Below are 16,155 nucleotides of genomic sequence, written 5' to 3'. Positions count from 1 at the left end.
GCAAAGGTGAATTTAAATTTAGTTGATGCTAGAGAAAATTAAGCAAAATGAAAATCATGACTTTGAAAATGTTTAAAAAATCATGCGTTCCACATAATGATGCATTTATTCAGCTAGTTTAAACAAATATATACCTGGATATTTACTATTCCCTAAGATACTAAAGTGGAGTGAAATAATGCATTAATCCACGGAAAGGCAAGTAGTTACAATCTTTCAAACCTTTTAACTTTTGTAATGGAATTTCAGAAAATCTTGCCTTCAACAATCTTTCAGATAAATCATTACTTTGCCGTGGAATTTATGCTGAACTACTTGAACTTGTTAGGAAAGAAATTTTAGCGTAATTATGCTCTTTTCTGTAACCGTAAACAAAAGCCTAGGTAACAGATGATATCACTGGTTAACTTAAGGAGTCCATATATAGAGCTCAGCAGTCGAAATATTTCCTTCTCGACTCGGCTGTTATCTTGATAGTGTCATGTTGAAAATGTGTCTAAGCTAAGGGACGGGAGGACAGGGAGCTTATCTCGACTCCATCTACCGAAGAGAAAAGAGGCCTCGAAGGGTTCACTTGAATTTACTAAGGGGTGAAAATCTGAGGAAGCCAATCTTAAATGGGGAGGGATGGTGCGAGTGAAACAAAAGGTAAAAAGGAAAATAGTAAGATGGAAAGGAGACATTCTTCTTTATATTTTTAGCCTTAAAAAACATTTTCCATGGCGTACTTACCGAGCTAGCAATGTTTTATTGAAGTGATTTTTTTATACGCCTCAACATTTAAGCTATTTAAACATATCCAGGTCTTGATCGGGAATATGCATTCAAAAACATAATCGAAAGAATGATGGTTCCTTTTTCTAGTGGATTAATTCCTCTGATAATTGAATTTTCTTATCTTCCTTTCCCATACCCGCTGAGTCAATCAGATATCAAATGCTCTTCTGTTTACATAATACTCTTTATCTTTCGTAGCAAACGTGAAATGAAGGAATCACTAATTTCAACGGGTTAAGGTTTCCGGATATGAAAATAAATCTAATAAAATAGATTAACCTGTTCATGATTAAGCTATATATTGGTGATGGCTGTAACTTTCTGTTAATTAATCCTGGGATCTTATATCATAACCTTCTTGGCACTTATATGAGTTCAATAGTTTCCATTAGAATTATTAGCAAATTACCTGATGCCACCAACTTTTTGTGACTGTTTTAATTTGCATAAAATTCTTGTGGTCATGTAAGATCGATGCTTTCTCTAATTTACCTTATTATCGCGTCTCATTTTTCTTCCAGATATATTATTTAAAACGTCCCACGACTCAGCCGAGGATAAGTCTCCTCTAAAATGCAAAGCTTTGCTGTCTATGATGGATTGAAATTCTTTCTTTTGTTCTTCTTTTTGATGCAGGGTTTGACAATCAAAGAGAAAACTTTCATTTGCTGTAATGAAATGGATTACCTATTGCGGTACTTCAAAACGAAGTTATTATTTAATGGAGTTAATCGCAGTTTGTTCATCAAACGTCGAATATACGATCCCTTATTGAATATTGAGAGACTCATTTGATAACTCGTATAATTTTTTATTTCACACATCCGCTTTGCGTCGAAGTTTGAGTGAAATTTTATCTGAATCCATTCATACTGGTTTGATTATTGATCCCCGAATAGATTGTTGATGGAGATTTAGCGCTTCATTTTCCTTGCCGGAGACTCCATCAAGGATGAAGCCGGGATAAAGGAGCTTTATCCATGATGAAGACTCCGTCAGGGAGATGAAAAGTTGGATCTCTACCAATGATATATGTATGCACGGAATCCCGGAGATATTGCTTTGTCGCTTGAAAAAACATCCCCAGAAGATCCAGATGACAGAGTAAAGTTGAATTGTTGCTCTTGCAGAAAAGCAAAAAAGAACATTAATTGTATGAAGTCTCTCTCAAAAAACCTTTAGAATTGTGATTTTAAAAGGTTTGATATTCTTGATCAAATTTAAGGTTTGCTTACTCTATATAAGTTGTGACTGTGTCTAAATCCATTCAAAAAAATTTCCCAGAGTGCGTGAAGTAACTAGATAAGATACTGGAGTATGCTGCTGTCTTTTAACTGGAAGTTTTATCTTTATCAATGAAAAACTTAGTTTTGAAAGAGCGGGAGTTTTGGGATATCCTTCAAATCCTCAGTATTTCGGGACAGCCGCGGACGCATCTTGTCGCTATGTTGCTCCCGTAGCTCGAATGCTAGAAAATCGATGATAGAATTTTCATAGATCTACGTTGGTAAGAGATGAATAATTTTTATCAAGCTCACTCAATTAAATGATTTGTACATTTTATTTAATGTATTTTAAGCATCACAGGTACGATTGTTTTCTTTACAATGAATTTATGCGATATTGATACGGAGGAGTTCGAGGATTCTTGAAGTAACATCCCATTTGGGGTACGGATGCGTTGGTCAGCTCTGGCAGCAGTTTCATTTGCGTTCCAGGAGATATCTTCAGGTCTAACCCAAGCTGAAAAACCTAGCCGTAAGTGGAATGGAAGATGTTACTTCGTACGATTCTGACAGGGAATCGTGTTGGTGTGTAATTTGGAAACCTGCGTTTTCCAGAAAATGTGTTTACGAAGTCTAGCTAATAAATTATAGTTGTACAATTATCCTTAGTGAAGAAAGGAACTCTGCTCAGGAAAGGTAATAAGACGGGTAGAGAGTGTGGGGGCTTTTGAGATAACTCTGCAGAAATATAAAGAGAAAAGATGTGGAGCGGCGTTCCATTGTGTTATCTTAAAGGCTTGTAACCCGGGGAAAGTATTTTCCTCGCTTTTGCTGCTCGCAGCTTGCTCTACGCACGGTCTGAAGTGCTTTCTGAACGACTTGCTCAAAGTTGTGAAGGCGCCAATGTTGCCGTAGGGGGCACGGTTCGACGTCAAATAAAAAAGTCTTTTAGAACGGCTTATTTTTGGGCGAAAGGGAATGGGGGGAAATTGTATCCTCATCCCCAATGATGCAAGCAAGCCCTGCATTTTTGTAGAGGAGCGGAAGAGAGCCCTAGTCTTTGTACACCCGGAAGGTGAGAGAAGGAATGTACGCAGCAAAGGGATAGGGAAGCCGGCAGAAGTCAAATGAATTGGATCAAAAGTCTTGGGGCTTCAGTCAGAATGAACGGTAAATGTGTCAAAGCAAAATAAATTTAAAATAATTCGGAATATTTTTTTTGCATGGAAACAATATTACTTTTATTAAGAACACTGCCAGTGTTCTTTGAAAACCTACAGTAGCTACACTTGAATCTGCTGCTGTTCATATACATTCTAGCGCAATATTCTTGCTAATTTACGGGAGTGCTGCACTGAGCACGGGAATGCAATCATTGAGAAATATTCTATTATACGCAACCATCCGCGCTGCCTTTCGTTTATTTATTAATAAAAGTACATTGGAAACGGACTATACGCGGTGCGGCAACGACAAAAGAATCGAGCTCATTACAACGGTTAAATTACAAATTTAATCTCTTGCACAAATTGGAAGGGCGTCTCTTTAGCGATGATATCCTAAATGTACATATTGTTTGTTCCATCGTACTATGGTAGAAGAGATCATGTTAGTAAAATTAGAGAGACTAAATGTGTAACAAATATATTTAAGATGTCATTTTTTCCCTCGAACGATAAGGGATCAGGCTAATGTTGTCCGATCGCTCTTTTAGGGGAAAGTATTTTGGGCCAAAAATGGTCTGTTGTGTAAAATCCCCCATGTCTCACGCCCAATCGGTGACTTGCAAGGTACAGCATAATAATAATAAGGCCTTCAACCAAGGGTCAATTCCGTTGGGTTAATATTGGCAAAATGCAACCATTTCTAAAGTTGCCTTTAAAGTTTGAATGCTAAATTTCGTAATGCTGCTTAAAAGCTTTTCACTCATAACATAACTTTGAGCTCTTCGTGTGAAAACTGTATTCGACTCATCCTCCCTCATTTCCATCTCAAAGTATTCATCATCTCACTTTCCTTCATGTTTTCCCCGGAAGATGTAAGTAATCTGAAAAAGGTTTTTCTAATTTCGAAATGACCGAAATAACCATTGCAGTGAAAACTCATGAACCCGTGCCTGGATAACACGGAAAGCTCGTCATAGCACCACATATCATGCCATCCCTTCGTGGAAATATAAAGGCTCTTACGGGTCGCCATGCGTTTAAACGAACTCAGGGGTTCGTATTAATGAAGAATTACTGTAGCTCCATTCATTAATTTAAATAATGCTAACGTCAGGGAATATCTTCCTTACGGACCTCTCCTCAGGCCAATCGACCGTTTGCGGATCAGAATCATGTCGTACAAATGAATATGATTTACTTTAGCTAATGTGTTCCCTCAGCCTGCTTCGCTGGGGTCACGGCCATCTGTGAGGCTATATAGGAGAAAAACTGAGACAAATTTAGGTGAGTTCAGGCTCGAATACAATTCAGTTACCCATGAGATACCTTCTGCGATGAATTCTGCCGTAGTATATCCGTTGGTAAATTCGGGAAATATGTACATTCACTCCTGCTTCAACAATTAGAGTGGGAATGTAAATTATACCATAGGGAACTGGTTTCCAATAACTCACTACGGTCCGATAGACAAATGCAGAGAAACAGTTCTGCTACTCCCCCAGTAATCAAGTTTGCTCAGGTCGTTGCTATGGACGTTGTCTCTGACAAGGGGGAACTCATTCCCCATCCTCTCACATTAACTCTTGTCCGATGTCGACTACCAACTCATAAAGTGGCGGGAAAAAAAACACCATTTTGAATATCAATTATGCCAGTCAAGCGTACTTGTAAACTAGCATACGGCATAGTGCGGAATAATTTGGAATGCCAAAAATGAGAGAGCTTCTGGCGTGGATCATGCTCATAATAATTAGGAAAATAAGTGGTATTTATTCAAAACTCTATTTTTATTCTACTTCAGTAAATAAACCGAATGTGTTTATAGAAATATTTTTAAACATGGTGATTACAATATTTATTATATTTTTATTTGTATTGTGTTTACTTATTGATGTCCATTTGTTTATTTAATGTTTCGAATATTCGAACTCGTACTAGATCCTGAGTATGTATGGGATCTATGGATCTGCAGGCCTTAAAATGCGTGCTCTTGCATGTAGAGCATTGGCGTTTGGACATTTAATTTTCCACGCGATTTTTCTTCCTTCTTTGCATCAAAGCGATTGTTTTTCCCTTATTTTTTCCGATATAACATTAGTTATGAATCCTATAACTCTTGCCCATTAATGACAACAATTTGCGTGATGAAGAGAAAAAAATGTTGGGGTCGAAAAAATAATCGCTGGGATATTGATGCTAAAAGTTATTTGACAGCTCGAATTGAGATATATTTTATTCGAATCAGAGTAGAAAAGTTCTCATATCGTTTTTTGATTTTTATTTGTTCCTCCATATATATTATACGCATAATTAGCTTATGATGCCGCAGAAATTCCGTCGATTCCACGTCAGAAGTATCTTAGTTTTCGGACCTCTCTCCATAAATATATTGTGTTTTAAGGCTAAGGTGAAACATTTATAATTCATCGCATAGTTTGAAACTTATTAGTGTCCCTGTGTGTTAGGTACTTGGAGTATAGCCGCAGTCATAGAGTTCAAATGAATGTTTAAGAACCATAACTTATTCACGTAACATCACGTGGGACAAATGAAAGTAAGCCAGTTGGCAGTGCAGGTTATTTTGAAATATCGCCTACTTCCCTCATATTTGAAGCTTCAAAGAAGTCGAAATTTCAATTTTCTGCCTTCCCGTAATACTCAGAATCCAAATCCAATTTATTCATTTTGTTTCCAGCCTCTTGTTTTTACTGTTTCAATTATTCAATGTCCATCGTCTATGCTCAGGCTGCAGTATTGAAAAAAGGGCTTGGAGTGATTTACTGTCTTGGATTTAAGCAAATTGATTCAGCGTTATGCTCTCATGCAGCAATTCACTTAGATTGTATGCCATTAGAACGGCTCCGAAATCGCATTGTATTTCGCGTATCCGAGACGCCCAATGCGAAAATAATGCAATTCTCTTCCTCGGCTGTCAATATAATTCCTTATCTGAGGCAAGATAATTCTAAAGGACGGCTCTAGGGAGTTCTAACCCGTCTCAACGCCTCATTCGAATGCGATTTCGGGGCTCGGGATTTGCTTGCTCGTTTCCATTCAGCAGCGCTCTGGTCCGATCAAATGGTGTTTCGAATGAAACGAAGACATCCCCCAGAAGGGACTTCTATGGACTCAGGGAGTGGGTGGGATCGCGGCAAAAGGGGAGGAGGAGGAGGGAACGACGGAGAAGGGAGGAGTCGGGGGTGGTGGGCGACGGCGATGCTCTCATCTAGTAGTGGCAAACTCCCACGAACTCACCTTCTGCGGGCCTCCCACGCACCTATCTTTCCTCCGACAGGGGGGAGGGGAGAGGGAGAGGAACAATGGACTTTGTTCCCCGCGAATTAAGCCGCACCGAAGTGAATTGAGGGGGCGACGCGTTAAATAAGCCATGCGCGGTTCTCGAGGATGGTTCGCGGTTTATCTTCCACGGACGTGCATCCATTCGGATGTCGCCGTAATTAAGACGCTTGTGGGTGCTCATTCATTCTCCCACCCGGAGTCGGGAGTCACCCACGCGGAAAATTGTGGTGTGGTCCTCGGCACGGATGCGTTATGTGCGTTGAGAGCCACACATGCGTTGGAGGAATGGGCGTGAGAGTGACGAGCGACCCGAGGAGCCACGTCTTGCTTTGTGGTGGCGGTAAGGTGAACGGATGGAAAGGGATGCTTAAGGGGGCCGAGCTGAGAGTTTTTGAAGCCCGAGGAGGTGAAATCAATCCGAAGCACATGGGCGTAAAATGTCGATCCGCCTTTCGATCGGTCTTTCGCCTTTCTCCCTCCTTCACTTGCGCCACAATATCTCAGAATACCAAAATTTATTTATAATGCTTCTCGTATTTTCATCAAATTGAGTTATTCTTTTATCTTGTTGTGTTGTGTTCTTTGTGAAACTACCTGCATTTTATGTTGAAGATTCCTATGTTGAGTAATAAAATCACAGCAGTCAACCCAAAGGTCTATTTGGTAGGTGATGATATAGGTCACCATGTACTAAGCCCAACGGCGTGTTAAGTTCGCACATCAGGGTAGGGGGGCAATACCTTTCCCTTCGCCGGTTATGGTTTCTCAGGATGATATGGTACACATAAAGTCACAGAGCTTGGGTGGAGCTTCAGGTGCCCAGAGAGGCTTTCCCGGGAATCCTATACTCAACCCCTGGACTACCGCGACCCACATATTGAACGATACCAGTTGCTATTTAGTTAACTCATCATTAATGAAAATAACGCAGAGGGTAACGGAATGATTAAATAGTATGTTACGCAATTCGATAAATGAAATGCTTTAGAATGGAAATTTCGTCTTTAGTGCTGCGTTCTCTGGCATCAATATTATTTTTCTAGAAGATGTGGAATAGCATTTTGGCGTCTCTATCCTGGAATACGAATTGTACGAAGTGGAATACAAACAACAGACAAACGGGAATGATTATGTAGAATTGATTTGAAAACTTTATGATTGACTCAAAAGTTTTGAGGTGGAAAGGCCAACCTCTCTTTTTGTGAACATGTTCGTTCGGAAAGCTTATGTAATAACCCCGCGTTTCTGATAAAATCTCTCGTTCCCCACGAGTTCATTCCGGTGAGTTTCCACCATAGAAAAACCTCCTATCTGCGATTTTTCATTCCTCCGAGACCACGCGCAGAGTGCTCAATGATGGTTCGCCTGCGGAATACGACGATTTGCCCGAATACACCGTTTCTTATTCCTGGGGTGAGGCGTCGACGGCAGCCATTCCAATACACTCGCTCGCTCTTTTGCCGATCCGTCCTGGGGCTTCGCCACCCCGCCCATGTTCCCCCGAAAAAGTTTTTGCGCGGTCGCAAGCAATTTCTTTCGCGGGGAACCGGTCCTCGGGAGGAAGAGGCTTTCCTCTTGCGTCAATCTCTCCTTTTCAGTCGGCCTGTTCTCTCCACTCCCCCTGCCTCCGGGTTCTCCCGCCCTACCCCCCTACTCCCTTCCTCATTCCCACCTCACGTATCCCTTCTCCGTTTTCCACCCAATCCACGAACATTTGGCGCACGCATAGCATAGCACACTCGCCTCAGTATTCCATCTCTCTTCCTCTCCGCTCTCAGCCCCACTCCTACCTCTCTCTCTCTCTCTCTTCCCTTCTTATCTAACCCTGTGGCGCCCGCGAATAATATGACGCTAAAAGAAGAAAGAGATGTATTGGGCGTCTTTTTTTATTTATTTCTCTATCTCTCTTCATGGCCCATCCCCTCTCGGAACCGACCCACCCGACCGCGTACACCCGGCAATTTCATAAATAAATATTATCCCTAAATTGATGCTGGAATTAAGGAGTGTATCTTGTTTCCGGACGGTCGTTAGCATACGTTTATTTTGTCTTAGGTGGGCGGCGTAAAAATATGATGGATGGGTTGAAGATGAAAGAGAAGCGGGGGGGTGGGGGTGAGATTAGAGGGTTAAGGGATGGGCGGTGGGGTGGGAGGTAGTGTGGAAAGGAAGCTGGAAAGAGAGGAGGGTGCGGCTTTTAGGAGGGGGGAGGGGCATGCTCGAGCACTCCGGGATGCGTGGGGGAGAAGAGGATACTTAAAACAGAGGAGACGGCTGAGGAGCAAGCGATGGGGCGCTCGCTCAACCAAAGAAAGCTGAATTCATTGAAAATCACGGAGGATTTTATCTTAAATAATGGTTCCTTAAGCGTCTGAACCAATGAATGATAGGAGATTCGCGAGGGCTTCCCAAGTTCCTTCCCCTTTTCTCTCTTGTGATCGAGACAGCTCCCCGGTTAGGAGGGTAGCTTCACAGAATTCCGTGGGTAGGTTATAAATATGTGATTTTCCATCGGTAGGCATGCACGTAGGTGAATGTCTTTTTATTGAAACGCCCCTGCTTTATAGAAATATCTTCCCATGTATTTCTTTCGACGCCATTGCCTCACCCTGTCTTTGCTTAATCCGAACAAATTGTGCGGCGCGCGCTACTAATGTTTTTCTCTCATACGATATCTAGTTGGTGACAGGAAGAGTTTTATTTTTCACTACAATCTACAGAGAAGACTGAAAAAATGAAAAGATACGTCGGGTAGGGAACAGCAGTTTTAGACAATGCAATCATGGAAAGAAGCACAGTGATAATGAAGACATTTTGTGAAATTTAAGTACGGTACTTTGTGGAGTTGAAGGCATGGAAGCCAGAGTAATGATTTAAAATGGAAGTACTCGAGATGAGGCATGAAGCTAGTAGTTAGGCTGGAAATAATTACTTAATGATGTAGAAATTAGTATTGGATGTCGCAGTAGAGAGAGAGGAGGCTGATTCTTAGTATATGGAGATGCAAAAGTGTATTTCAATGCAACAATTTCAGAGTGTAAAAATCATTCGCCTTGACTGGGATTAGTTACTAGGAAAAGTTACTGTTGCGGCATCTCCCGCAGTTTCTTTGGAATATGCAAAAGTGTATTGGGAAGAAATTAAAGAATTACGATATCCCTAGTCGGATACGTAATCCCTTGTAGGATTGCTACGAGGCAATACATCTTCAACTACAAGGCTGTCTTTAGAAGGTAAAATGACCCTAATTCATCTTTGGTATGAATGAGGTTCTTGAAACCTCATTCATACCATTACCTCTCTTACTATTAGCGGATGAAGTGGAAAAATACACGACTGGCGATGAATTAAATTAAGAAACTTTATCGTAGTCGATATTCAAGAAGTGAGTTTGACAACAGTGATGAGTATTGCCTTCATTTGATTACCATCGAAACGATTTATTTAGATCTGATTAAAAGGCCTGCAGAATCGCTGAAGGCGAATATTCTCAGCAATTTTAGAAGGAATTTCAAAATCAGTATCCCTCATTTTATTTAGCTCCACTAGATGTTCAAGAATCGAAGGAATGTAAACCGAAGAATTCGATTGGCCGATTATCTCACGACTCGAAAGGTTGCATTCTTCTCGCAGTAAATTACTCTGTAATGTCTGGAGCCAGAGAAAGCTAACAAAGGAATTGGTTAATTTTTGTAAGATTATAAATAAGTGCAGGAATTATATCTTTCATTGCGCTTTTATGAATTTTTTTGCCAAATTTCTACACTCCTCTGCTGAAGATTGATAGATTATCAAAATTGGTTGGCCGTTGGCAGGTCCTCTGATGAAATACACATACAAGACGCTGATAGCCGTTCAGGCTCGTACAAAACACTATCAGTCTTGGTTAGGAAGTGCCGATCCGTGCCTGATGCAAAAAGCGGTATGATTATTAAAAAAGACTTTTCTCGCTATAGTTAGTCTCATATGAATATACCGTTGATTCTATAGATGAAGTAAGTTCGTGCCAAAAGAATGGGAGATGGCAAAAAAACTGAAACCCCAGGAATCGTGATTGGTTTCATAAATTTTGTTGTACACACAAAACTCTAGTTAATCGCGATACATTTGTATCGAATAATTACTTCATTATTTATCATCGAGAAAAAACAGTCTTATTATTTCACCATATATTGTAGCAAAAGGTTTTTTTGTATTTTAGATACTGTGGAGAATCAATAACTCATTATAAACATTATGTCGATGGCTGATGCATCGAAAGAAAGAGGTGTAGGTTTCCTGCATCGACGATGTCACAAGAATAATAACGGTTTAAGATAGTATGTATCATCATTATGCTTCCACGGTAGTAGGTATTTGTTTGTACGACTGATCATATCAGTTACGATGAAATTCCAGTTCCTGCAGTCTAAAAAAGGTGGCCTTGTTCTCTGCTTATAATATGGCATTGGACATGAAATTACAGAGAGAAATACTTAGCAGAGAAACATAGAGTGAATTCATTCGTAAATTTTACAAATTTGCATTCAGTCCTGCCAGTAGTGAAGTGTACACTCGAATGTGTAAAAGTGAGACCTCAGTCTGTAAAAAAAATCTTCTCATTGCGTTATGCCCTAGGGTTTGCAGTTTTACTCGCCATCACTCACTTTTTTCTGATGATTTGGTTGAGAAAATAAAGGAACTAAAGAAATTGGAATTAAAATAGTACTGATGTAAACCAAGGCCACCATAATGGCGTTGTTAGTCGCGTGATACGTTTCCCTCGCCGAGGATGAAGTTGATAGTTGAATGGCTGTAGACCACACCCCCCGAACTCAAAGACTTGCAATAATTGCATTTGTGTAAGGAACTTAACTGTTCTGCCGTGAGTTCAATGAGACGTACTCGCTGAGGCCAACGCGATGTCACTAGCATTAATAATTCTGGTGGGATACGTTAAGTGGTGTTGAGTCATTTGAAACATAATCCTCGTTGGGGTTTTGTCGCAAAATTTACGAGCCGAAAAAGAGACAGGGTAGCGTGCGAAGAGAGATGTAATTAGCATTTTGCAAATATATATATATATATATATATATATATATATATATATATATATATATATATATATATATAACTTTTTGAAAGTCTCGCGGACGTGAATAATAATGTATAACACTTAGCACTAGTGGACACAGACAAAAACACAGAAACACACAAAAAAGAGACTCACTATTTTTCAGTTCTGTCCCTCTCTTCCTTGATAAAGGTGGTCACGACCACCGAAAATTCGAAAAATAGTGAGTCTCTTCTTTGTGTGTTTCTGTGTTTTTGTCTGTGTCCACTAGTGCTAAGTGTTATACATTATATATATATATATATATATGTATATATATATATATATATATATATATATATGTATATATATATATATATATATATATATATATATATGTATATATATATATATGTATATATATATATGTATATATGTACGTATGTATGTATGTATATGTATATATATATATATATATATATATATATATATATATATATATATATATACATATGATTCATTACTTCTATATCTTCAGATGAAGACGGACTGTTTCCGTCGAAATATCAAGAAAATACGTGAGTGTTCTTTTTTTGTGTGTCTATATTGTGTGTTACTGTGTATTGTACTATTCGGCACTTCCGTGTTACGTCTGCGAAAGCATATATATATAGCGTTCAAGATTATTTCTGTGAATCCATAAACCGTTCGCATAATATACAGTGAAGCAGAATCATTGCTTGAGTTTGCTTGAACTGCGTTTGTTTTTCCCGGGGGTATTGCGTTAGGCCAAGGGTGCATTTATTATCTTGATTGCCCGAAGCATTTATTTCACAAGGGCCTGCTGTGAAAATTTAAGATTATGTGCATAATTATTCGCATAAGATTAAATATTTCTCTTTATTTAATGCTAGAGTATAACCTTGAGTAAAACTGCCCTAATAGAAGCACTGGCTGGATTGCATCGGAATTGGGCATCAGTTCCCTTTATTGGCTAATTGTTGTGTGGATCCTTCTAGAAAATGCAATGATTCACCGGGAGAAGGAGCTAAAATAGTAACTTGAATCCTTTTCCTGAAAGCGTATCAGTCCCTGACGATCGTAATCTATCTCGGGATTCCTTCCTCCATAACTCTGCGCGAAGCAGTTTTCACTGCCGCCCGTCGAATTAAGCGATCCCTGGAGTCCAACCTGCACGTGGTAGACTAGTTTTCGCTTCCCCTCGCACCCTGCCAGCTGTTAGCGGCAACGATGATTTTCAAACCGGAATAGGAAGGGAGTTAATAATTAGTGGGTAGAGTTAAGAATAGCTAGCGGCCCCTGTGCTCTGCTATTTGATAAATATGTCCAGATCCAAGACAATAGACCCAGCCTTTGAATTCCTGTAGGCCTCTCTGTTGTACGTTCTCTGCTGACCGGGGTGCGAATTTGCATATTTGCGAGTGGTGAAATTTGCATCCTAAAATGCACTGGTTGAATAGTCTTCGGCTTGGCAATGCAGGATTTGCATTAGGAAATTTTACGAAAGTCCCGGGTATTTTGTGCATAAGGCTTTGATTCGCAATTAAAAACATTTTATGAACTTTAAGTCTCATTTTTGTCCGTCAGATGTCTGTCCTAATGTGAATTTTGGCCCTAAGATGTTGAAATATTGAAAGAAAATTGAAATTTAAAGTTCATGCATGGGTTTTAGTCCTCATTTTCTTTAGAGAATAAATTAAGAATGTCTATTGACTCCATTTGATATCATTGATACCACCTTCGAAGCATCTAAAAAATCGCCGACAAATTTTTTGAACGTATTTATGAAAAGTACTCGTATGTATCTAAATAGCAAAAAAAATTATAACAGTGAGAAAGTTTAGTCTGTTTGATGTGTTGTTATTCCAAGTTCCTATCCCGTTATTGGAGTTTATAATACGAGTATACTTCGTATATTGAAGTGCGAGGGGAAAAGACTCAAATATTTTTCTGTTTGTTCTTGGAAGAAATATCGGGAATTATTTTATTTCCGGTAGCAAGAAAATTGTCTTTGCAGTCGAAGGTGGCCCCATGAGACATTATATTTGGTGCAGTTTGCCTCCGTTGGAATTAATACACTTTCTACCTTTATTATACCTTCATACATCATGCATGCCGCCCGCATTGAACCCTTTTGGATGTATTTATTCTCGTCAATTTAATTCTTTCTGTTATCTACCACCCAGATGCTATCACAACTCAATAGTTAATTCAGTACTTTCATAGCGAGCAATGTCGCAGCATTAACTTATGGAAGAACGCGCGCATTAAAATCTCCATCCATTGCAGCAACTAAATTTAGTGTATCCAAGGCTCAAAAAGTTAATAACAGTTATTAAGAAATTCTATTTTCTATAAATGGCAATAATTCAATCTATTCATAAGTAAGATTTGTGAGATATCTATCGTTTAGTGATTTTGTTATAGAAACGAAAGCATTCCTTGCTTGTAAACGGCACATATAGGGTCATATGTCGACAGTGAGATTGAAGTTTGTATTCAAACAGTACACCGTGTATTTCTACCAAAACTAAACTAACAACCCCAGATGCTCACACGGCGGGAAGCATGGAATAAATACATCGACATGTTCCCCGAAATCAGGTCGAATTTACGGCGAAACTCGGCGACGACGAATTGACGGAACTTTCGAGCAAAAAAAAAAATAAAAACGAAAAGCCACAGGAGAATAAAAAAAGAAGCATCTAATCGCGAAATACAAACAAGGTTGGCCGTCCGCTTGCGGAGAGAGGGAGTGGGGAGAGGGATCGTAGTTTGCAGCGCAAATTAATTGTGCGTGGGTTTTTTAAAAGAGTTGCGGACACTCGTGTTAAAAATATAAGACCCGTTAAAATGTGTCAGAATATTCATTCAGCGTATGCGAGGGAAGCGACGGAGAGTCTCTCGAGAACGTTTAATTAAAGTATGGGGTTAGCTCAAATGGGGTCAAGTCCGCATAAACAGACGAATGCGGGTCAGCAAGGGTACAAGGGAACGCGAATAGCCGGAGAGAGACGCGTGGGTTTAAGAACAAGGAGAAAAAAGGAATGAGAGAAAGGAGGGAAGAGAATACTAGAAAAGGGTATTAGCGGCAGAGACGCCGTTTAGAGGAGGAGGGTGGGTTGAAAGGATCCATTTTTGCGGATGAAACAAGCTCAAAATACCACTTTTTTACACTCAGCAAACTTGTTTTGAAAAGTGAAAGGGAATGCGCACTTACGAGTTGTAGTAAATTTTGATCTATGAATATCCTTTACCTCTCCAAGAAGATAACTGCCGGTTGCACTTCCAATTTGGCTGACCTTTTTTTCTTTCTCATTCTTTCTTGTAGGTACTATTATTTTCCTTAAAGCATGAAAACAGCTCCGTTAGCATTATATCACAGCGTTTACGTCTTGGCGTGCTCTATGCGAGTATTTGCGCACACGCTCGCCATCCTGCCTGCTTACGTCATCCCTTTATTTCAATAGTATCCCTCCCTCCTACATACAGACTTTAGCTCTACTATTTTTCTAGACTGTTTACTTAGCTTATTTTAGGCAGTTGCATATTATTGTCGATATTTACTTTGCCTCAATGCTCATTATAATAGATGGTGGTCTAAATATCGGTCTAGTAGTTAAAGAAAAAAATAGTCGACGCTAATGGACGCGGGTAAATACATTCGTACACCCATGTTCGTTTACACACATGCTCTTGACCAGCGATTTTTTGCTAATGAGAATGATAATAAATCTTTAGTGTTGCGAACTAATTTGTACTTTGGATCCCCTGAATCATATAGTTCAAATAGTTCATGTTAAAAATAAAAATACATGGACGAACAGGAAAAGTGACTCGGAAATTATTCCATTTATGAAAAAGTACGAATGACTGATTCAGTTCATTTGCATCATGAGCGCCATATTTGAATTCACATAATCCTTACGCACAATGGACTCTAAATATATCATTTATTATTAATTATTATAACATATTGGGGGTTACAGAAAGAGAACAGCATGAATGATACATAAATGGATGTGATGCGGGGAAAGAAGTATTTATTCAAAGGCAAAAGCAATGTGACAGAGATTGGTAAAAGGAAATAAACTTTCAAAAGTTCCCCAAAAGGTAATCTACACACGAGGTCTGTCCATAAAATATCGCGAATTTTGAATTTCCGCGGGTTACGTGTATTTGATTTTTGATTTGAACACACCAATGATGCCGCAGCCACCGTATTCCCCAGACCTGCCCCCCCGCGACCTTTTCTTGTTTCCGAACCTGAAGAGGCTCATGAAAGGACGACGCTGCGCTACGATAGACGAGATAAAAACTGCATCGAAGGAGGAATTGAACAAGATCACAAAAAGTGATTTTTTCAAGTGCTTCGAGGACTGGATAAAACGTTGGCACAAGTGTATAATATCTAATGGGGATTACTTTGAAGGGGACAAAATAGATATTAATGGATAAATAAATAAATAATTTTTGAAAAAATACAAAAGTCGTGATACTTTTTAAACACACCTCGTACATTAGGTATGCCTGTGATGATGCAGGAATCCAATGAAAATACAGATGATCAGTTTGCATTTACAATTGCACGGAATTACTCCCGACTGGTAATATACAAGTTACATGTTATAAT

Source organism: Hetaerina americana, unplaced genomic scaffold (genome assembly GCF_022747635.1).
Source record: "Hetaerina americana unplaced genomic scaffold, ioHetAmer1.1.p SCAF_35, whole genome shotgun sequence".
Lineage (NCBI taxonomy): Eukaryota > Metazoa > Arthropoda > Insecta > Odonata > Calopterygidae > Hetaerina > Hetaerina americana.
The sequence above is the reverse complement of the archived record's forward strand: the minus strand, read 5'-3'. Positions refer to the sequence as shown.